The sequence below is a fragment of the Lithobates pipiens genome, unplaced genomic scaffold (genome assembly GCF_037356315.1).
Source record: "Lithobates pipiens isolate NorthernLeopardFrog02 unplaced genomic scaffold, aLitPip1_a1.2 Scaffold_13, whole genome shotgun sequence".
Lineage (NCBI taxonomy): Eukaryota > Metazoa > Chordata > Amphibia > Anura > Ranidae > Lithobates > Lithobates pipiens.
Genome location: NW_027507718.1, coordinates 222,161,520 through 222,169,781, shown reverse-complemented (window position 1 = coordinate 222,169,781; position 8,262 = coordinate 222,161,520).

The following is an 8,262-nucleotide window of genomic DNA, read 5'->3' as shown; positions in this document are numbered from 1 at the left end:
GAGGCCATTGAACAATGGCAGACAATCTAAAGTTTCAAGAACTCAGCAATGTTCTATTAGAGCTTTAACTTGCTAAGGCTGACATCAACTTACATGGCCTCACTTACCTTGACACCCCTTGTGGCATCAACCCTATTGTTCTCAAGCTACCATATGGCATTCAAGAAAAATGGGCAGCGCTTGGATCAAAGTATAAGGAAAAACATCAAGTTGCCTTTCCTGCTTTTTCCTACTTCTGCAAGTTCTTCAAAAGAATTGCAGACACCAAGAATGACCCAAGGTTCTCCTATGGTGACTGTAACCCTCTCGGTTCAACCTCTTCAAAACCTACGAAAACACATATGACACACAGAAACCATAGAGGTCCAGTGTTAGTGAAAAGGACTAATATTCTACCTGCACCTGCTACAGTTCTTGAAAAGACTGATCAAAACTAGACATGTGCATTCGTTTTCGTCCAAATGCATTTTCGTCCGAATTTCAGCTATTTTCATTTTCGTTTTGACAAACGATAACGAAAGCACAAAATCCGAAAAACGAAAGATCCAACATAAATAAATGCTTTATTTTCGTTTTCATTGTTACAACAGTTCGATATAGAATAGGAGATTCGACATGACTCTGACAATAACAATCTGTCTATAGAACCTGTGGTCGAATGTGCCTAACCTTACCTCTATTAGTCCAAGATTATATAGAGAAAATATTCGACAGAGAAAAAAGATTTGACAGAGAGAAAAGATTCTGCAAGTTACTGTCCTAAAAAGTGTTTGGGGACCCGGGTCCTGCCCCAGGGGACATGGATCAATGCAAAAAAAAGTTTTAAAAACGGCCGTTTTTTTGGGAGCAGTGATTTTATTAATGATTAAAGTGAAACAATAAAAGTGTAATATTCCTTTAAATTTCGTAGGGGGGGGGTTTGTCTATAGTATGCCTGTGAAGGGGCGCATGTTTCTGGTGCTTAGAACTGTCCCAGCACAAAGTGTCATTTATGCAGGAAAAAAAGTCCTTTAAAATCACTCGCAGCTATTATGAATTGTCGGCTCCCGTAATACAGAGAACACTCATTGAAAGTCATTGATAAAAAAAAAAAAAAAATTTTTAAAAAAAGCGTGGGGGTCCCCCAAATTCAATTACCAAGCCCTTCAGGTCTGGTATGGATATTAAGGGGAACCCTGCCTCAAATTTAAGAAAAAATTTGACGTGGGGTTCCCCCTAAATATCCATAACCAGACCCTTCAGGTCTGGTATGGATATTAAGGGGAACCCCGCGTCAAATTTAAAAAGAAATTGACGTGGGGGTCCCCCTAAAAATCCATACCAGACCCTTTATCCGAGCACGCAACCTGGCAGGCCGCAGGAAAAGAGGGGGGATGAGAGAGCGCCCCCCCTCCCTCCTGAACCGTACTAGGCCACATGCCCTCAACATTGGGAGGATGCTTTGGGGGTCTGTGACCCCTCAAAGCACCTTGTCCCCATGTTGATGAGGACAAGGGCCTCATCCCCACAACCGTGGCCGGTGGTTGTGGAGGTCTGCGGGCGGGGGGCTTATCAGAATCTGGAAGCCCCCTTTAACAAGGGGACCCCCAGATCCCAGCCCCCCCCTGTTTGAAATGGTGAGGGGGTACAAAAGTACCCCTACCATTTCACAAAGAAAGTGTAAAAAATAGTTAAATAAAAGACAAACACACTTTTGAAAAATTCCTTTATTAAAAATAAAAAAAAGATGTAACACAGGCAGGTTTCCGTTACATCAGCGGGGGCGGGGTCACCCATACGTCACAGGGAACCCCGGGTTTCCCCTTGCGTCAGAGGGGGGCGGGGTCAGGTGACGGGTGGCCCCGCCCTCCGTATATATGAAACGTCAGGCCGCCGGAATCCTTGCAGTGTCTCCTCTGCGGAGACAGAAGAAGGATGTATTCGCTGCGCTGGATGAGATGAGCCATCGCTGGAGAGATGACCGTCCGTCGCTGGATAGCAAGAGTGGATTACCACCGCTGGAATCTTTTTTTTATTTTTAATAAAGGAATTTTTCAAAAGTGTGTTTGTCTTATTTAACTATTTTTTACACTTTCTTTGTGAAATGGTAGGGGTACTTTTGTACCCCCTTACCATTTCAAACAGGGGGGGGGCCGGGATCTGGGGGTCCCCTTGTTAAAGGGGGCTTCCAGATTCTGATAAGCCCCCCGCCCGCAGACCTCCACAACCACCGGCCACGGTTGTGGGGATGAGGCCCTTGTCCTCATCAACATGGGGACAAGGTGCTTTGAGGGGTCACAGACCCCCAAAGCATCCTCCCAATGTTGAGGGCATGTGGCCTGGTAATAGCTGCGAGTGATTTTAAAGGACTTTTTTTCCTGCATAAATGACACTTTGTGCAGGGACAGTTCTAAGCACCAGAAACATGCGCCCCTTCACAGGCATACTATAGACAACCCGCCCCCCCCCCCTACGAAATTTAAAGGAATATTACACTTTTATTGTTTCACTTTAATCATTATTAAAATCACTGCTCCTGAAAAAACGGCCATTTTTAAAACTTTTTTTTTGCATTGATACATGTTCCCTGGGGCAGGACCCAGGTCCCCAAACACTTTTTAGGACAGTAACTTGCAAATTAGTCTTTAAAATTAGCACTTTAGATTTTGAATGTTGGAGTCCCATAGACTTTAACAGGGGTTCTAAAGTATGCTATATACTAGCTCCGTCGAATCTTCTTTATACATTCGACAGACACCATAAGCCTTCAAAGACAGATTCAACCGTAATTCATGTGGATTTTCGGACGAATGAAGTTTTTGAACGAAAAACGAAATAAATAAAAACGAATTTCGGGAGTAACTAAATAAATTAAGTTTTCGGACGAAAACGAAATTCCGAAACGAAATATTTTACTCTGCACATGTCTAATCAAAACAAGACAATTGAGAACCCAAATCGACAATGTCCGATGCATAACAAACCACAGCCACTTAAGAAATGTATTATACAAGAAATAACCTTACAAGAACATAAGGAACTTTTAAATAACTTTGGGATTTGCTACAAATGCTGTGCCTCCACAGAACACTTTGCAAAGGACCTGTAAAGCTATCATCAAATGTATAGAGTGTGACAGTGATGACCACGTCCAGCTCTTCATCAATATCCAAAGAACTCTACTATGCTCAAAAACAATCTTCCTGAGGCAAAGCAAGGCAGGGAGCACACAGATCAAACAGCACCTTCCACCTCAGTGTCCTTTACATGTACAGAAGTCTGTGGAGAAGGACTCCTGTGCAAAGATATGCTTTGTTCATGTATACCCCAAAGGTCAACCTGAAAAGGCTATGTATACTATTCCGGATGATCAGAGTAACAGATCTCTTGCAAGAACACAATTTTTTGAACTACTAAACAAGAGATGCTCTACCTTATACCCTAAGCACTTGTGCTGGCAGTACAGAAGTCATAGGTAGGAGAGCCAGTGGTTTTGTAGTTGCTCCTCTGAATGACAAATGTGGAAATATCCTTGTCCACTATCACTGAGTGCAATCAGATTACAAGCAACAAAGAAGAGATCCCTTCTCTACTACTACCCTAATCTTATAGGTGTTTTACTGCGCTTCAGACTAGAGCCAATTGCTTTCAGCAGATGGTCCGCTGTTTCCTTGTCTGTGAAGACTGCAGAAATGTCCTCAAAATGGTACCACAATAATGATGACAATGATGAAGTCATAGACTACCGGATGAAGGTAAATGTTTTCGGTAACAGTCCTTCTCCTGCAGTAGCAATTTATGGACTGAGGAAAACCGCTCAAGAGGGTGAGAAAGAGTTTGGATTTGATATATGACAGTTCGTCTAAAGGAATTTCTATGTAGACGACTCAAATCTCTACCTACAGAAATAGAAGCTATTGACCTTTTCACTAGAACCCAGAACATGCTTGCCTCTGAAAACCTCAGACTTCACAAAATCATCTCCAACAGGGACAAGGTCATGAGAGCCTTTCTTTCTGATGACTATGCTATCAGTGTGAAGAAATTCCAACTAGGATCTGGCCTTTCCGTTACGCAGCACGGTCTCGGGCTGCTTTGGAATGATACGCAAGACACATTCACATTTCAAGCATCAGTCTGTGACAAGCCCTTCACAAAGCGAGGTGTTTTGTCTACAGTGAACAGCATTAAGATACTGCTGAGACAACTTACCTCTGAAAACTCAGACTGGGATACCCCTTACCCAAGGAAAAACAAAGCATTAGAACAACTCCAGATACCACACTCTTACACCCTAGCCTCCTTAAAGAATGCCTTCAGAAGATTTGTTTCTGTGCGAGGACCTGTAGAGTTACTTAGATCTGACTGTGAGACTGATTTTACAGGAGCAGTAAAAATAGTGAACTTCTTAAATGACAAGTGTAAATGGGAATTCAACCCACCTAATTCCTTTCACATGGGAGGCTCTTGGGAAGGCATGTTTGGAGTTGCAAAAAAAATCATTGATTCTATGCTACTGGACCAGAAAACTTCCCAGCCTTCCCATGAAGTCTTAGTCACTCTTCTTCCAAAGGTGTCTGCTATAATCAATGCAAGGCCTCTGCTCCATGTGTCCTCAGATCCAGAGTCTCCAATATTGCTCACACCAGCCACTCTTCTTACCCCCAAAAAAATAGATAGCCACTCACTTGATTCCTCTAATGTTTACAAGCATCAATGGAAACGGGTTCAACATCTTGCTAATGTGTTCTGGAACCGCTGCAAGATGAAGTACCTTTCTAACCTTCAAAGTCGCAGTAAATGGCAAACTAGCAAACCCAACCTACAAGTGGGAGACATAGTTCTCTTGAAAGAGACAGATTCCCATTGAAACCATTGGCCTATGGGTCTTATTACAAAGACTATGCCAAGTAATGAAAGTAGGTTCTGCACACCTTTACTTCAGGCCTATAAAGGAACTAGTACTTCTTTTTCCCAAAGAGGAAGACAAGTCTCACAAGTCACCAAATGGATTCAAAGGGAGGTAAGAAGGATTAGTGCATCTTGCTGCCTTTCCCTCTGAAGATGGATTTTTCCTTGTCACTGCCTGGACTTTCAAGACCAGCATCTGCAAGTATTATGTTAAAGTGTTACTAAACCCACAACAGTAAAATCAGTCTGTATATGCAGCATAGCATGCTTGTTATACTCACTGTGGAACTTAAGGGGTTAATCCTCTGCATTGTGTAAAAAGGCTGTTTTATCCTATATGCATGGATCATTCAATGCACTGTCTATCTGGGGAAGGCCAGCTAACACAGGCAGAGTAGCCCACTTGCACATGCTCAGTTGTATCTTTTATGCTGGAGAGCACATTTACTTGTTGATCAGAGCTAGCCAGGTCACATGATATTGACATCACACATGTGGGTGTGTATATTGGCTGCAGTGGAAATCACCTTCCTGAACTCTCAGCACTGGAGAAACACTGCAGTTTATCGTGTAACCATGGTATACAGAGCATCCAAAAAGGTATATAATGGCAGTATTTTCATATAAAAAACATGTTGGGTCACTATAGATGCTATGACACACCTATGGATTATTTGATCACTGCATGTAACTATGTAATGGATAGGTACATTTGGGCCAACTGTTTGGCATTTTGACATTTTTCCCAGTCCTATTGCTGGCAAAATCAATAAATCTATACTATGTTTTTATTACTGACTGTTTTGCGCTTCATCTAAAGTCCCAATAGGCAAACCTCTGTATTTGTAAGTTAATGGGGATGGAGACCCCCTACAGGGTACTACCAACTATATCCCTTTTCTTAATGGTCCACAAGTAGACTGTGATCGACAGGTTGCCGACCCTGATATATAGCATTTCTATCCCAAACTTGATGAATGAAGGTAGCTGTTTTGTCTACACTGCTAACATTGAAAATGTAATTGTGACAAAAACTACCTACCACAAATGACCATCTATTAAAATTATTCTATGCCATGATGCTCTGCAGAATGTCAAGTAGCTGTCATGATCAGTGGTCAGTCTCAGAGGCCAGTTGCTATACAAGTGCAAAGGCTATAGCAGGATAAATACACAAGCAGATTCCCCTTGCAAGTGACATGGGCTGTAAGCCCTAACTGGTCTTCAGCAGAGCTCCTGATGATGGAGTTGACTTTCACTGCCTGCTAGTGCCAGATAGCCCAATCAGGAGGTGAGCAAGCTGGATGCAGTAGCAAATATAGCAGGTAGGGATCAAGCAGAGGCATAGTTGAGGAACAAGCCAAAGGTCAGTAACAAATGGTTTCAGTTCGGGATCAACCGAAAGTGTACTCGAGGAACAAGACAAAATTTGGTAATGAATATATGGACAGCAGCAGAAGTGCAAGGAGCAAGATATTGGCTGGTGAAGCACACAATAATCTGGCAAAGGAAGTACAAAAACATGGCTTAAATAAGAAGTTCATGAGAGGAGTTCAAGGTTCACCAGAAACAAGATAGAAAGTAAGTTTGTCCAAGGGATCAGGCAGGGAGCTATCGGGCATCTCAGGTAGCTCAGCAAAAGGACCTACTGCCAGATGCAGCAGAGGTCCTGGGGTTCAGATCCAGGTCCTGACACTAGCATTTCCTTTACAATGGAGTGCAAATATATAAATTAATTGAGAATGCCTGTTTTGGGTATCCATATTATAAGGGGCCCCTACTTTGCACAAAAATAACATAAATTGAGACACTCTAATATCTTGATTTAGCAGAACAACATTCATAAAAATTAAGAATTTTATATTCTAGTTAGTATCAGATATATACTGGGCCACCAAAAATGCAGAACCAAAATTTCAGTCTTCCTTAAAATTAAGGAAGGTATGACAGAATTGTACCATTTAGCCTTTTTCTTATTTACGAACGCAAGCACTTTGTTAACTAAAGGTTGGTTCTTGCTTGAACAGGAATTTGTTGACACACTCTCTGGCTCTTTGCCACTGTCTGAGGTCTCTACGGGGTCAAGATTTTCACACATTTTAATTAGTGATTATTTGGAACATTTCCAGTGATCTATTCAAGTTTTCAGGATATGTTTTGTACCAAGCACTACTTATGTTAGACAAAACCCAGCCTTTCTCCCTGGAGAAAAGCGCTTTATGATAAACTAGCATTCTCCAGGTAAATTCCCGGTACACTTTTATCTCAGAAGTGGCATCAAATGAGCAACAATTAACAAAAAGAATCCAAACAAGTGCAAATTGAGGATTAGAGTGTCTAAACCCAATAAGAAACATTTTATATACTGCAGCGTATCAGTCCTTAGAAGTGGTTGCTGTATTTTTTTGTGCTTCTTTTCCTTTATTTTTACCTGGTGATTCTGTCAGTAGCACACTTCCCGTCCTAGGGTGAGATTTTTCACTCTCCTTTCTGTATCAGGACTACAGAAACAAGCTGGGGCTACAGAACCCTGCTACTCTCCTATTGTCCATAACATAGAGGGATGTGATTCTCTAGTCCTTAGGGGTAACTCAGAACAACGTAATTGCAGACAGTACAGGAAAGCACTGTTCGTTATCAGCTCAAGATTTCTGAGATGATCAACAGGTATTTTTTACTTATCAGAGATATAAAACGTTAACAGACCAAAGAGAACCAAACCAAGTTCATTGTGTTAGGGCTTACTTGATCTTTAACTAGACATATGTCGGGGCGTGTCCTGGCTATGGAGGAATGAAGGCGTGTGTCTCCTTGGCTCCGTGACCACCGCAGCCAGCCAGCAGCATCCAGGGGAAATTTCTCTCTTAGTGGGCTCCGGCTATATCACAGCGCCTCCGGACGATATCCCAGCCACCGAGGACTGATTGTTTCCCCAACGGGGGCAGCTGGAATTGTTCTTTTCAAAGACCTGGCACCAAGGGAGCAGGGCTTCCAAGATGGTGCAGGAGAAGGAAGCCTCACCTCACCACGCAACACAGCTACCTCGGCTTGCAGCATCCCCGATTCCCTCTCCGAAGGTCAGTAAGCGGCTCTGCCCCTCCTGCCTCCCCAAGCTCCATGGCTTCCCCTGACAAGAGGCTCAGATCTTGCAAATCTTATGGGAGATGGAGACCTAAAACGTCACATTTGGTCTCCAAGGAGGACTTATGCTGCGTACACATGAGTGGAATGTCCGTAAGCAAAAGTCAGACGGGAGCTTTTCATCGTATATTCCGATCGTGTGTATGCCCCATCTGACTTTTTACTTTGAAAATTCTGACGGATCTAGAAATGGAACATGTTCTAAATATTTCCGATGGAACCAATTCCTAT